Raw genomic sequence first — 16,036 nt, 5'->3', positions numbered from 1 at the left:
GAGCCTACTATCCTGTTCTAGGAATCTTGGCCCTCACACATAGTGCAAGTGTCCCACACTAAACTTTGACCAGATAGATGGCTGTGGGATCATGAGTGGTCATACAGACTTCATGACTGTGGAACATGAATGACTTATTTATTAACCTTTATAAAATGAAGTAAATGCTGGTGTCTGATTCATAGTATTTTTGTTGTAATTAAACAATAATACAGCTGGGTGTGGCTATGCAAACCTGTAATCTCAGTACTCAGGAGCAGTAGGCAGGAGGATTGAAAGTTTGATTCTAGGGCTGGAGATATGGCCTAGTGGCAAGAGTGCTTGCCTCGTATACTTAAAGCCCTGGGTTCAATTCCCTAGCACCACATATACAGAGAATGGCCAGAAGTGGCGCTGTGACTCAAGTGGCAGAGTGCTAGCCTTGAGCAAAAAGAAGCCAGGGATAGTGCTCAGGCCCTGAGTCCAAGGCCCAGGACTGGCAAAAAAAAAAAAAAAAAAAAAGAAAGAAAGAAAGTTTGAGTCTAGCCTGGGTTCCATAGTGAGCCTTGTTGCAAAAAACAAACAAAAAGGAAAATGGCATGTAAAGTATTCCCAGAACATAGCATCATTCAATAAATTTTAGCATTTATTTCTCTGAGCATTAGATTAGGCAATTTGTCTTTTTTTTTTTCTCTGTAATGGATATGCTTGTCCAAATATATCTGGGTGAGTCCTTGGCTTTGATCATGCAGGGACTCTTCTGATAGATAAGGAGAACCTGTATTCTGTCTACCTAGCTCAGGGTCTCTGTTATGGGCATTTCCTGTGCAGAACATTGGATATACTATGGGCTTAACCAGGGATTAAAGTCTTTCAGCTTCACTTTTTTTTTTTTAACCAGTATCATATCCTGGGGAATTGGTTAAGCAAGGTGTCCTCACAGTTCAGATGAAGGGATGGGGAGGTGGTGTGTGATGATGTACCAGGGTAAGAAGTAAAGATGCTCCATGCAAAGAGGCACTCAGGAGGAAATAGTTTATAGGACGATCAAGCCAGAGAAAGTCTTATGAGCTCAATGGGATAGAGAGAAGAGGAGTAGTGGTCTAGGTAGGAGGCCAGCCTTTATCATTTAGGGTCTCTTTCTTTTTAGGCAGACTTTCACTAAGCATTTCATATGTGCCAAACACTGGCCTTGGCCTTATCATAATGAGTAAAGCAGAGTAAGTAGCATTGGAAAGAAGAGTGGACTAGATAGAGCTTAGGAGCAAGTGTTCATGTATAAAGTTGCCTGGGTTTGAATCCCAGCCCTGTTACTTACTTGTGGGGTCACCCTGAGTCTCCATCTCCTTATCTGGAAAATGGGGCTAATAGTAATTGTGATAGGGATTAAATGAGTTAATGTGAAGCACTCAGAATAGTTTTTTGGTTTTTTTTTTTTTGGCCAGTCCTGGGCCTTGGACTCAGGGCCTGAGCACCGTCCCTGGCTTCTTCCCGCTCAAGGCCAGCACTCTGCCACCTGAGCCACAGCGCCCCTTCTGGCCGTTTTCCATATATGTGGTGCTGGGGAATAGAACCGAGAGCTTCATGTGTAGGAGGCAAGCACTCTTGCCACTGGGCCATATTCCCAGCCCTCAGAATAGTTTTGAATGTAGAAATTACTGTTATGAATTGCCTATTATTAGCACTAAAATGTTAGCTCCATTACTTTGCTTGCAGTGGCTCCCAGGAAGTATTCAATACAGAGTAGTTACTTAGTTAATGACTCAGAGCAGCAGTGATGTCCTCCGTGAATGTGGAGACTGCTCTGCAGGGAGCACAGACATGCTGGCAGCTAGAAGACACTGTGCAAATGGTCTGATAAAGAAAACATGGAATCTGGAGGCATTGAGAAGAGCTGGTCAGGGAAGGCTTGAGGTGTGGGGATGAGAGCCAGAACTGGTCTGGAAAAACAAGCAAGAACTTGGGCATCTTGGAGGAAGCAGCCCAGGCAGAGCTCAGTGAGATCATGATGTTTGGAGACCCCAGGAGAGGGGAGACTGCAGAACAATCCACTCAAAGAGCTGAAGCTTCATCTAGCAGGGCTGTGGCCTGATGCACCATAGCTGTGAGGGAGGAAGATGAGATATGTTGAAGATGATGGCCATTTGGGGCTACAGGAAGTAGGTTGGAGCATGTTAAAGATCCCACCTGGCAGGGACAGGTAGCCTCTGAACGAGGAGACAGGTAATACACACCACAGCCTGGCAGCAGTCCTGCTTTAAAATAGAAGGGATGGAGATAGAGTGGGTAGTGTGAGTGTCTGAGGGGTGGCCTAGTTAAAACCTGACCCTTAGCCATGTGACGGCCGCCCTCACTTTCACCCAAAGGCCAGGGCCTTCTAGGTGCTGCTGCTGAGGGCTGTTCAGTATTCCTTCCCTCATTCTTTGTCACAGTGCTCAGGCTGAGTCCTATAACCTGTCAACCAGGTCTGCTTTCCAGGCCCGTTCCTTGGTGCTTCTAGGGGAAGAGGGTGGATTCAAGTTAATGAAACATATTTTCATCTACTCCAATTGAAGAAGAGTTTGAGGAAAGCCCCTCTTCATACTTAGGCTTTTATTGCTCACAGTTTGCCATGGTTCCCCAAAGACTTGCTCCATTTTCTAACAGACTTAATTATAATTCTAACATCCTAATTCTATTCCCTATCCTTCCTTTCCTTAAATCTATAGAAAAGTAGTCCTGTATTTCTCTGCTCTGTCCTGATTTCCCCCAGGCTTTTGGGGACTTATTTCTCTGCATGATCATTTGTATGCAGCGCCTGCAGAAGGTTCCTGTGCAGGAATTTTAAACTTTAACTGAGGTTGTGGGTGTGACAGAAGCTGTGAAAATAACATTTAGAAGCATGTTGGACCTGCTGCTGTTTTTCTGGCTTATAAAAGCATGTCATGAGACATCAAAGACCCCAAAACAAAAAAGGAAACAGTGTCCCGGGCTGTTTTCTATTTCTGTGCTCACTCACCGCCACTTAAGTAGCACCCACTGTATGCTCCCTGGCTCTTAGCAAAGCCCTGGAAGGTGGGTGTTGGCAGTAGGGAGAGCCACAGATACTCACCACTTCTGGTGGACCCAGTCTCTGCTTACATTTGCCAGGAACTTTGGCTGAGGGAGGAGGGAGGAAATCAGTCCCAAGCTGATGTCTTAGCTTCTTCCTCCCCCTCATGCTGAGCAGATAGGAAAGGTGGGTGTTGGGAAAATGGAAGAGAACGGAAAAGTAATAGGCCGGACTCGATCATCAAGAGGCAAGGACTGTTTATTGAGGAACAGGGAGAGGCACAGACCTTCCTGCGGGATTGGAGGTTGTGCAAAGGGGTGAATTTGGGACCTGGCTTATATGGGGTCTGAGCAAGGAGGCAGGTTATTGAAAGTGCCACTAGGTCTAGGAAGTTGGGGCCCACAAAGGGTTATTTACAGCTGGGCCTAGGTGAGATGTCCTGCCTGCATATCAAAGCAGGTTCGCAGATTGAGGTTCCTGCCTGATGTCTGTATGGGCCTGAGGCAATAGGGTGTGTATGTGGGTCAATCCTTCAGTGGGTACAATGGGCAGGTAAGGTGCTGATATGGGAGAAGATTCATTCAGATTATATTAGCTTAGAGGAAATTTCACAGCCATTGGACACTTTATTTTGTGTAAGACTTTGTGCACATTATTTACTTCAATCCTCATGGTAGCTCTAAAACGCACATATTTGTCCTCTCATTTTATAGATGAGGACACACAGGCACAGAGAGACTATAAATCTCAGATCACATGACTAGAAATGGTTGGCGTATTCTAGTTCCAAGCCTGTTGGCAAGCTTTTACATAGCATGCTACATACATTAATTTGTTTGAACCTTATAGGAATGCTGCTGGTAGTATGTTATGATTCTTACACATAAATGGCTGAGCCTAGATCCAGAGTCTGCAGCCAAGAGGTGGTAGAGCAGGGACCTAGATCACCAAACCGTCTTACTGGACTTCCTCACAAAGATGTTCTTTTTGCCTTGAGACATGTTCAGAGCCGTTGGAGAGAGAGAGAGAGAGAGAGAGAGAGAGAGAGAGAGAGAGAGAGAGAGAGAGAGAGAGAGAGAGAGAGAGAGAAAGAGAGAGAGAGAGAGAGAGAAAATGTGTGTGTGTGTGTGTGTGTGTGTGTGTGTGTGTGTGTGTGAATGGTAGGGAAGTCTGGCTTAGAGACTCTTTCTTTCCCACACAAACATGGCTTCTTGCGTATAGCTTGCAGTGATGCAGCTCTCAGACCTGCACATCAGGAAGAGGTTTTATTTTTTTATTTTTTGGTGTTGTTATTGCTTTTTTTAAATGTAATTTATTTATTAATTGAACACAAATTTTTTGACAAGGAGGAAGAGGTTTTAGAGGCAAAGTTCATTTTGTCCTTTGGTCTTCCCAGTACAAGAATCTGGTATGTTTGGGAGTTTCTGGCATCAGGAATATCCCCTGGGAATTTTATTTCTTGTTAAAATGGGATCTTACTAAGTATCCCATGCTAGTCTTGAACTCATGATCCTCCTGCCTCTGCCTTCTGAGTACTGGGATTACAGCATACAGAGAGCTTTTTAAATTCCATTGGGGCTCTACTTTGAAATGTATGTAGAACCAGGTTCTTCTCATGATCTCCACTGCTACTACCATCCTGGTCTAGACTGTTATCATATATTGTCCAGGACTGTTGCAGTACCCTCCTAAGTAGTACTATGTTTCTTTTCCCCTTTCTCTAAACAGAGTAGCTAGAAAGACAGTTTCATAGTAAGAGTTGGGTCACATTAAATCTAAACTCAGGCCATTTAAGGCTTTCCTCTTTAGTAGAATCCAAGTGTACAGTGGCCTTCTGACCTTACTCCCACCTGATTATTTCTCCTACCACCTTTCCTTCTTTCTGAAACTTGCAAAGAACAACTACCCTTAGGGCCTTTGCACTGTTTCCTTTCAGACATTCTCCTGGCTGCTGCTCTTTCACCTCAGGTCTCTGTTCAGAGGCCACTTTTTAAAGTGGTATTTCTTGATTCTGACTGTGAGCACATTCTATTCCTTTAGCTCTATTTTCTTTTCTTTTAGAGTTTCAACTTAACTCCGATATATTTTATTTATCTCTCCCCTAAATTTGATCTCTGTGAACACAAAGAACTATGTGCATTTATTTATTTATTTTTGTGTGTGCTGATAACTGGGGCTTGAACTCAAGGCTGGAGCGTTGTCTTTTTAGCTTTTTTGCCTAAGACTAGTACTCTACTACTTGAACCATACCTCTACTTCCAGCTTTTTGTTGGTTAATTGGAGATAAGAATGTCTGATACTTTCCTATCTGAACAGGTTTTGAACCATGATCCTCAGATCTCAGCCCCCTGAGTAGGATTGCAGGTATGAGCCAATTGTTCCTTGCTATGTGCCACCCCACCCCCCTCTTATGTTCTAAGGCTCCTAATGTCTAAAACAGGTATTGGGAGAGGTAGATGCAGAGAAAATAATGGCATCCATTTACTAAATAGATAGCTGGCTCCTGGGATGTCCTCTTGGTAGGGCTCTGCCCAAGAAGTTGTACTGCCCTCCATTAGCTGGAGTTTAACTTGGAAGTACCAGAAGCAGTGAGTACTTTGGCTCAGGGTTCCCAGATACCTCCCCAGTCGGGAGTCCATGTGAGATCTTTGTTATTCTCCCCCTCCCCCTGCTTGGCTTAGTGAGGCTTGAATTCAGACTGAGCACTGTCCCTGAGTTTCACTCAAGGCTAGTGCTCTACCACTTTGAGCCACAGCTCTACTTCTGGTTTTCTGGTGGTTAATTTGAGATAAGAATCTCATGGATTTTCCTACCTGGACTGGCTTTGAACTGCAATACTCAGATCTCAGCCACCTGAATAGCTAGGATTACAGGTGTGAGACACTAGCACCTGGCTGAGATTTTGTGTATGTGTGCCAGTCCTAGGGCATGAACTCAGGGCTTGGCCCTGAGCGGCAGGAGCAGCTGCTCCTTCCTTCCTTCTTTCCTTCCTTCCTTCCTTCCTTCCTTCCTTCCTTCCTTCCTTCCTTCTGCTTCTGCTTCTTCTTCCTTTCTTCCTCCTCTTCCTCCTTCTCTCTCTCTCATAGTACATGCATACATAACCATAGCATTTACTTAGTTTTTTTTCATGTAACTATATTGTAATTGATGATTGATGATTGTGTATCCATTTGGTGGGCGGGACTATTAAGTCTTAGAATTGATGGAATCCAGGCTCTCACAGACTGCCGTGCCATTGGAATAATGGAGTGATGCTCTAAGAAGGAATTTACAAGTGATGAATTACTAGTATTTTGGTCATAGGAATAATATGATTTCTAGCAGTGGTATAGATGATTGAGATATGAGTTCTCTGTATAGTGTGGCTTACGTGCATTTGAAATGGCCCATTGGTTATGAACAGGTATGTCTTCCTTTTTCCTATTAGTAGTTACTTGGGATCAGGGAAAGTTTTTTTTTTTTTTTTTTTTGCCAGTCCTGGGCCTTGGACTCAGGGCCTGAGCACTGTCCCTGGCTTCTTTTTGCTCAAGGCTAGCACTCTGCCACTTGAGCCACAGCACCACTTCTGGCCGTTTTCTATATATGTGGTGCTGGGGAATCGAACCCAGGGCTTCATGTATGCGAGTCAAGAACTCTTGCCACTAGGCCATGTTCCCAGCCCCAGGGTAAGGTCATTTTTAATGAAGCAATTGGAAGGGAACTCCAGAGAAACTCTGTCATCACCTTTCCTCCACACGACCTGTGGCCATCTTGGTATCACTAGTGACCAACTCAGCCAAAACTCTTGTGGGGACATGAAGATTATCCCAGATCTGGGAGCAGCTGAGAGCAAGGCTCACCAGTGTGGGAGGATTTGTATCTGGGAAGACAGCACAGTGCTATTTATCCTGGGTGGGGTGGGGGGGCAGTGCCAGCACATTGCATTATTCTGTACTGCAGTCTTGTGAAGTAAATGCTTTCTGCTGACCAGCCCTGCTGATGGAATTGGAACTCTGAGAGAGGGCAAAAGAGGACCTTGTCTTCTTGAAGTCATTTAATTAACTTGTTCTTATACTCATTCATCCATCATCATTTAATTGCTTCTACTCTGTGCCAGGTGGCATGACCAATTCTGGGGCTACAGAAACAAGAAAATCTTAAAGGAATTTACAGCTCAGGTCAGTAAGACACACCAGAAATAAATGAATGAATATTGCCAGTCCTGGGCTTGAACTCTGGGCCTACACGCTATCCCTGAGTCTCTTTGTGCTCAAGGCTTGGGCTCTGCCACTTGAGCCACAGCTTCACTTCCAGCCTTTTCTGTTTATGTGGTATTGAGGAATTGAACCTAGGGCCTCATGCATGCTAGGCAACCACTCTACCACTAAGCCACATCCCCAGCCCTGAAATGATATTTAATATGGTGAGAACTGTAGGACAAGAGAACTGAGTTGGTATATGGTATCCAAGGCCATAAAGCTTTGGATTTGCAGCCTTGAGTTCAAATCTCATCAAAGCTAACTTACCCACTTTTGCTTTGGCTAAGTATACTTTATCTCATTTATTCCTCAGATCAGTTTGGTGAGGTTGAAAAAAATCCCCAGTTTGTAGCTTAGGAAATTGAAACTTAGAGAAGTAGAATAATTGTCCATGGTTTCAGTACATAAGGGCAGGGGCTGGGGATATGGCCTAGTGGCAAGAGTGCCTGCCTCATATACATGAGGCCCTGGGTTCGATTCCCCAGCACCACATATACAGAAAATGGCCAGAGGGGGCGCTGTGGCTCAAGTGGCAGAGTGCTAGCCTTGAGCAAAATAAGAAGCCAGGGACAGTGCTCAGGCCCTGAGTCCAAGCCCCAGGACTGGCCAAAAAAACAAAACAAAACAAAAAATCAGTACATAAGGGCAGAAGTAGCATTCTCATCCATTCCAGAGTTTCTGTACTTCGTGCTCCAACAGGCTGAAGCAGATGAGCTTTGTCCATGCACCTGCATGACCAGGTCCTGTGGGATGCAGCTCTGGAACACAGTTTATTGGCATGGGCTCAGTAGAAGCCAACAAGAGGACGTGGGCTCAGTAGAGGCCGAGAGGATGTTACCACATAAAACACCTATTTTGTTTTAGGTTGCACTAATGGATGTATGGTAGATGGTGGTGCTTTCATGCTCCTGGGAAATGATAGATGGAATATTGGGATCACTGTGGATCACCCTTTTGAAATGGATGTGGCCATTTTAGCCTCTCCAAGGGGGTGATTGTGCTGGTAGTAAAAACTTCTCCTGGGGAACTGCTAAAGGAACTGGGGTATTTTACACAAGGAAGAGGAGATTCAAAGGGACCAAGGCCTGTTGGCAAAAAATCTGAAGAGATTTCACATAGAAGAGTTCATTCTCCCCGAAAGCTACAAGGAGAAATGTTTTGGCTCCAGGTTTACAACAGAACCTTCTAAAATGTCTTAGTTTGTAGTGAGTTACTGCCACAAGAGGTCATCAGGCATGACATGGAGGTAGTGATGAGTATGGAGGGAATGCCCTTTGCCATTCTTCTGCCCAGAGTTCCTGACTGTGCCTGTCTCTCTGTTATGATGCCCACAGGCTCCTCAGAAGAGGAATTAAATCATCTCTCCAAGTCCAGATTTCTGGAACTCTTATTTGCATGTAAGGGAGAATGTAGGATTAGAATCAGAAGACCTAGGGGTTGTGTGTGTGTGTGTGTGTGTGTGTGTGTGTGTGTGTGTGTGTGCGCGCGCGCGCGCGTATGCCAATAGTCAGGGCCTGGACACTGTCCCTGAGCTTTTGTGATCAAAGCTAGCACTCTACCATTTGAGCCACAGCTTCATTTCTGGCTTTTTGATGATTAATTGGAGATAAAAGTTTTGTGGTCTTTCACGCTTGGGCTGGGCTTCAAACCATGATCCTTAGATGTCAGCCTCCAAAGTAGTAAGGATCACAGGCATAAGCCTCCAGTGCCCAGTATGAAGACCTGGTTTTGAGTTCTGGCTTTGTTCCTTATAGCTGTGTGACATTGGGCAAGATTTGCCCCCTCTGTAAAATAAAAAGAGGAGCATATCAGCCCTTCCTGCAGAGGATAATAAAAGTGAAAAAGCATTTATCAAGGAGAGAAGGAATAACATTGTTTGTTAACAGAAGCTGTTCTGACCACCAGGTAGGACTTCATTCAGGGACAACACCACCTTGTACATGCTAGGTGTTTAGAGGAAGTGAGTAGGTTTGTTTGTATGTTCCTGTGTATTTGTGCATGTTATAGGATTTGAACTCAGAGTCTTGTGCTCTCAGATTAATGGCTCACGGCTCTACCACTTATGCCATGCTTCCAGCCAGACACTTTTCTAGTTAATTGGAGACAGAGTCTTGCAGACTTTTCTACCTGGGTTGCCTTTGAACCTTGAATTCTCCATCTCTTAGCCTCCTGAGTAGCTAGGATTATAGACATGAGCCACTAGCATCCAGCTGAACTGTGTTTTGGTCTAGGCTTGGGCAGAGCTCTGTAAGATGTGTTGTGATAAAATAACTTCCTGGACTTTTGACTTTTGCAATGAGTAAGGGAATTCCTTTTTTGAGAAGCGATCAGGAAGACTTCAGGGGGAAGTGACATTTGAGTTGGGCTTTAAAACCTTGTCATGCAGGGAAGGAGACAAAGGGTAAAGCAGAAGTAGAAGCCTATGAAGGTAAGGGTGAGTGGGGGTTAAAAATAATAAGAGTATGAGAAGGGTCTGAGAAGGTGGTAGGAGTGATGCCCTCCCAGGGAGACTTTCTTGGTTCTCATACTTGCATCTCTTTGATGGTTGAAAGAGATCAGACTTACTGTGGCTTGCTGGTGAAAGATAAGCCACCCCGCTCTATCCCCCCACCCCACCCCCCAAAAAAAGGGAGGACAAGAAGTTTAGGAGATTGCTTTAATTTCTCTCCATTTCCTAGATAAAAGAGGCCCAGACATGGGAAGGCTGCTTCCCAGCTAGAACCAATACCTGTTACTTCATGCCTTGGTTAGGGCTGCTTTCACCGAGCCCACCTGTTGGCGAGTTGTGCCTAGACCTCATCAGCCCAGAAGTCACTTTTCCTAGTCTTCCTCTAGCCAGGCTGTTGTGTTCTGGAGGAGAGAAGGTGGAGGGAAGCAAAGGTATTTACCCAAGGGGCTGGTTGGGCAGGTCTCCCTTTGCTAGGTCAGAGACCAGAGTGGAAGTCAGGGTCAGCACACCTGACTCCCTGCGGGTGGGGAGGTGGGTGGAGTCAGGCCTTCGCCAGCTGGCAGGGGTTTGGTTGGGGGTGACCACTGGTAGGTTTTTCAAAGCCATGGCCTCTGAGAACAGGGAGTTGAACAGATTACAGCTCACATTCTTTCTCAAGAGATTAGAGCCATGAGAGATTAGAGGACACACAGGAGGCTGTAGGAGGCCTGTAAATTCCCCATTTGGGGCAATTAATTTGATGGATTGTAAAACAGCTCACTACTTCTCTCCTTCCCTGCGCTGGGCAATAGGACTGGCTGAGAATGCACCCCAGAATGCCCTTCTGTGACAGGTAATGCAGAATGTCCTGCATTACCTGTTTGGGTCCTTGTTAAAACCTGCCGCCTTAGGCAAGGGCTGCCTGGGTCTGTCCCTTTCCTGCCTCCCCTCCAGATATAAGGAAGATCACACAGTAGGTGCTTTTTAGCGGCCCAGAGCCTTTCCAGGAAGCTGTTACCTGAAGGTAGGGTGGGGCTGCCACTCTGTAGATGTAGTTGAACCCCAGGAGTGAGGTCACCTGCTTAAGGTTACTCCGGTCATTGGTGACAGCTGGGACTCTAGCCAGATTTCTCCACTCCTAGGCCAGCCATGACCTCCCTGCTTCTGGTGTGCTCTAAGTAAAAGTAAACTAGTGAGGTTTTCTAGTTCCTCTCTCCTGACTTCCTCCTTGCCCTAGTCAGTCATAGGGTGACTACTTTGGTGATTGTGCCCAAGCTTGTAGGCCTTGGATACTACCATCCTATCTGAACACATCTTCCTACCTCAGTTTACACTGCGTTCTAGCTTTTCCCCCATCTTAACCCTGTGAATTCCTGTCTTGTTTTGTTTTTGCCTGGAACTTGCTATGACCCAGAGTGGCCTCGAACTCAGCATCCTCTTGCCTCATCCTTCCCCAGTGCTGGGATGACAGGCTGGGACCTAAACTTTTCATTTTTATTCATATATCTCTATCCTCAGCATGTCTGGCAAAGGAAACCTTCAAAGCTATTTTTAATTGAATGACTGGAGCAGGTTTCTTCCTTCCTCTTCCCTCCAGCCTGCATATAGGGAGCTGCTTGCTTGTGCGCACCTTTATCCACTCCCCACCCCCATAATTTTCTTCTAGTACTCTTGCCACTGTATGTACTATCCACATGACTGCCATTGCCTCATATTAGACCTTTCTGTATCTGTACCTTATCTCTCTCCTGGATGTGAATTTGTTCAAGGCAGGGTCCATTTCTGCCCATCTACACAGTAGAATGAAGATCACTATATGAAGCAGTGGAGGAAGAAATCAAAGTATAAGAACAGACCCAGTGCCTAAGGAGTAGGTTTACTCACAGGCATCTGATGGGCTCCTGCTGCATGCCAGCCCTGGGCCAGGGACTGGGCCTGCCTAGATGGATGAGGCAGAGACATCTGATGTGCCTTGAGGAGCCCAGAGAAAGAACATTTAGACAGGATGAGGAGGTACCCAGCCATCAGCCTCCCAGACACTTGAATTGTATAATGGTGCCCAGATCTTTACTTTTGTCCAAAGACAGTGCCTCCACAGAATTAAGAAGAGGTGTCAGAAAGGCCTGGATTTTGATCCCTTTCTCTTCTTTGCCAGTGTGCCAGCCTACATTTCTGAGCTTTGGTTTTCATCTGTGGTCAGGAGCTAGTAGAAAAACTGCCTCATAGGGTCATTCACCAGCAGTCTAATATTACTGACTTCCTACTTGGCTTTGTTGTGAATGTTGAGGTGAAAAAGGCTTGGCTTCCATGGAGCTTCTATCTTAGTGAGAAAATTAGCAAAGAAAATAGTTAAGCCTGGTGCTGGTGGCTCACACCTATAATCCTAGCTACTTTGAGACTGAGTTCTGAGGATCATGATTTGAAGCCAGCCTGGGCAGAAAAGTCAGAAAAGTCGGGAGATTCTTATCTCTAATAAACTACATAGGAAAAGCCAGAAGTGGTGCTGTGGCTCAAGTGATAGAGTGCTAGCCTTGAGCACAAAGAGACTCAGGGACAGTGCCTAGGCCCTGAGTTCAAGCCCCAGGACTGGCAACCTCCCCCCAAACAAACAAATAAAATAAAACAAAAGAAAGGAAGAAAATAGTGAAAATATATGGTAGAGGATGGTAAGTGCTCTGGGGAAAAGCCAGCAGGAAATGAGGTCAGGAAATGGAGTGATCAGGGGAGGCCTCTCTGAGGAAGTTAATATTTGAGTAGAGATCTGATAAAACCACATGGATATCCAGGCAGAGCATTCCATACAGAGGGAATAGATAGGGCAGATACTTTGAGGCTGGAGTGTGCTTTGTTTGTGGAAGAAACAGCAAGGAGGTCAGGGTGGCTGGAGTTCTAAAGTTGGTATTGGAGAGGCATGTTTGGAGGTGGTATACATGCCTTTGACCCTTGTTCTGAGTCAGATAGGAAGCTACTGGAAGGCTCTGAAGCGTAGAGTATCATTTGACTTAGGTGAGCCTGGTCATTGTACATGGATAGAATAAATAGACAGGTCAAAGATAATGTAGGCAACTTGCTTAGCACAGTGTCTGGCGAGAAATAAGCCTTTATTAAAGAAGTTTTGTTCTTCATGATAATATTATCAAAGATTGGCCTGAGTGCCTGCTGTTCTTGTTCTGGGCTCTCATCCCATCTCCCCTCTGTCTTTCCAGGAGCTTTGGCATCTGGATGTTTTCTTCTGAGGAGATCACTGGGGCCAGGGATTGGGAATAAGGAGGGAGAAGGTGTCTGATTATTTGACTCTTCTCTTCCCCATTCCTTCTTCTTTCCCTTTCCCTTTTCCCCATTTTCCTTCCCTTCCTTTCCTTTCTCGAATTCCTTTCTTATTTTTTATTAGCATATATTAGTTGTACAAGGAGGATTTTCATTGTGATTTTTACATACCTATGTACATATGTACATATGTACATACCTACAGTGCACTCCCATCAAACTTACCCTCTCCATCTCTCTTCCTCATCTCCTCCTCCTTAAAACCATTTCAACATATTTCATTGTTCTATTTTCATACCTGCATATAATATTCACCCTCATTTACCTTCTCCATTGGCCCTCTTTGCTCCTACTGCTACCTGTCCTCCTATATAGCCTGTTTTACATTTCATTTAAGAGAGGCTATTCCATTTTCAGCCTTCTGTAGTTATGATGTTACAGGAATAGCAACAGAAGAGTCATAACCTCCACAAAGCTAAAACCTCAGAAGTTGTCTGTTTATCACGTAGCTTGCTCTGGTAATGCTATGCCAACTGCCCCATGGAATTTCTCTCTTCTCTAGCTCTGCTCCTACCTTTGCTTGGCTGCTTAGGATTCCCAGAAGGGTTAGAGCTGTACCCCTAGAGCCATTTCCCTCCTTGCAGGACTTTAGTGAGCATTGTTCTTCCTTGCTCCTTTGTAGCAATTCCTTGAGTCCCTTTGTGCTTCTGGCTGGTGCCATTTACCTGCTCACTAAATACGGATACAGCTTTGGCAGAAGAGCTGACAAACCACCTCTGTTTGATTGCTTTGGATTACAGGAAAAGCTCACTACTAGACAAAGCAGTCTCTCATATCATTGTTTCATTCTTATTGGCAGGAAGTTCCATTTTAGGTTGAGGCAAACTCTTTGCTCACACTACCCCCATTACTTTTAGTTCTGAACAGAAGGAGTCATGTATACCCTTTCCATCCTCTACCCCATATCCTTTAAGGAATAGTTTCCCAGGAGCCTCTGTTAAGTTTTTACTCTTCCTTGGAGTGATCCCTGGGTAGGAGGTACAGGAAATTTTTTTTTGTACAGTGCATGATGCTTGAGTGGGATCAAGGGAAGAAAAGACATTGTGTCACAAGGTAAGCCAGTGTCTTTAAATCCTAAGCAAGTCTAGGCAGTTGAGCATGATTGGAATGGTGGTAAGGGGTGGTGGACAATAAGGTGGGTGAGGCTGAGTGGTTGCAGGGGTGGACCAGAGACAGGACATATGTTTTATTTGCCTATATTATCTGTGTGAAAGGAGTAGTGTTGTGGACCTGAGGCTGGAGGGAGGGATGCATAGAAGAATGAATTTTAGAAGCTGGAGCCTTGAGGTTTGTTTCTTTGTTTTGATCTAATCTTGAGGCTTAAAAGCAGGTCCTGAGTGCTGTCCCTGAGCTATTTTGCTTAGGGCTAGCATTCTATCACTTGATCCCCTGCTGGTAATTGGAGATAAGCGTCTCAGAGACTTTTCTATTCTGGCTGGCTTTGAACCTCGATCCTCAGATCTCAGTCTCCTGAGTAGTTAGGATTACAAGTGTGAGCCACTGGCGCCTAGCTGAGTTTAATATTCATGTAGAAGTGATGAATGGGCTTCCAAGCATACTAACTCTCCTTCCTGTTCTGGCTTAGGGTTACTGATTAAACCTGTCCTTACGACCTCTGGGGCTCCTCAGCATGTTGAATGTGAGCATTCTGGACATTCTGTTTCTGGGATCAGCATGGGTGAGCAAGGCCATAGGTCCTGCTTCTAGAGCACCCTCCCTGCCCCCTCCCCAGGTTAAGTGGGGGCCATGGTGCTATAGCTGAATCTTCCTGACTGGCCTCGGTTTGCTTCTGTCCCATAGCTGGCTGGAAACACAGGCCTGTCTCTGCCTTGGTTTATGCGGAGGGTGCATGTAGGAGCCTGGGTTGGAGCCCTTGGTCAAACATTGCAAATTCTTTGGGCATCAAGATTTTCCAAAGGGGCTTGGGACCCTTCCAGGGTTTCACAATTCTGTTTATGCCCCCATGGAGATAGCTGCTTGTATCTGATTTTTATGTATTCCCCAGAGTATTTTCCCAGCACTGTGGGGGAGGCCTGTCTCTCCTGGTCTGGCCAGATCGTTGGGACTCTTCTATAAGACAGGCCTCACACTGCTGGCATATGGAGTGTCCTCCCACCACCGTCTGTCCTTCCCCAGTGTCGTGTGTGCTGGAGGGCCGAGGGTGGAGTGGGACTTTTTGTTTTGTTGTTAAATAAGGGCAACGTGGGTAAACAGAGCGGCATTTCTGGTGCCATTGCCGAGGGCCAGGACCCCACATTCCGGCTCCATGACGACAGCTCTTTCCTTGCCACTTGCTGGGTTATGGGCAGCGGCAGTTTACAGAAGACAATGGTGGCTCTGTTGAAATGCTGTGGCTGGGCTCTGGCAGAATGCATTTTAATCAAACATTTTCTACCCTGAGATCTGTGGGGATCTGGTGGCCCACTCCTCATTTGTTCATCTTCTCTTTGCAGCTTCAGAGCCAAGTTATTGCAATTCTTCGCTCTCCTCTGCCTACTATTAGCAACCTCTTGGGGAAAATGGAGTGTCAAGGCAGGGGTGGTTTGCATTTGGATGACTGGCAATGGTGAGAGAAGGCTGAAGAGGAGGTTAAAGGATGCAGGTGGCTTCCCCGTAGCCTGTCTGGTGAAGGGTAGCAGGTGTTCAGGAAGCTCTCTTCCCCTGCGGACCCTGTCAGGTGGTTAGGAGTACCACCTCTAAAGTCAGACAGACTAGGTTGGAATCTTTGTGGTAATATTTCCAAGTTCAATCCCATCCCTTGGTTTCCTTGCCAGCAAATTAGGTGTAAGAATATCGCCTAACGTATGGATCATCATGAAGGTTAAATGAATTTCACATGAAGTGCTAAAAATAATACCTGATATATAGTAAACCCAACAAGTATATTTATCATTACATTGTGTTGCTTTAATATTATGTCCTGATCTTTTTTTTTTGCCAGTCTGGGCCTTGGACTCAGGGCCTGAGCACTGTCCCTGGCTTCCCTTTGCTCAATGCTAGCACTCTGCCGCTTGAGCCACAGCACCACTTCTG

General features: G+C 45.5%; 1 protein-coding gene across 4 annotated transcripts in view; it reads left to right on the top strand.

Annotated features, from left to right (window-relative positions):
• Positions 1–16,036, top strand: part of Plekha7 (pleckstrin homology domain containing A7) — a 200,601-nt gene that overhangs the window by 15,719 nt on the left and 168,846 nt on the right. The gene's annotated exons all lie outside the window — the stretch shown is intronic.

Source organism: Perognathus longimembris, chromosome 13, assembly GCF_023159225.1.
Source record: "Perognathus longimembris pacificus isolate PPM17 chromosome 13, ASM2315922v1, whole genome shotgun sequence".
NCBI classification, from domain to species: domain Eukaryota; kingdom Metazoa; phylum Chordata; class Mammalia; order Rodentia; family Heteromyidae; genus Perognathus; species Perognathus longimembris.
This window is presented reverse-complemented; position numbering and strand designations above follow the sequence as displayed.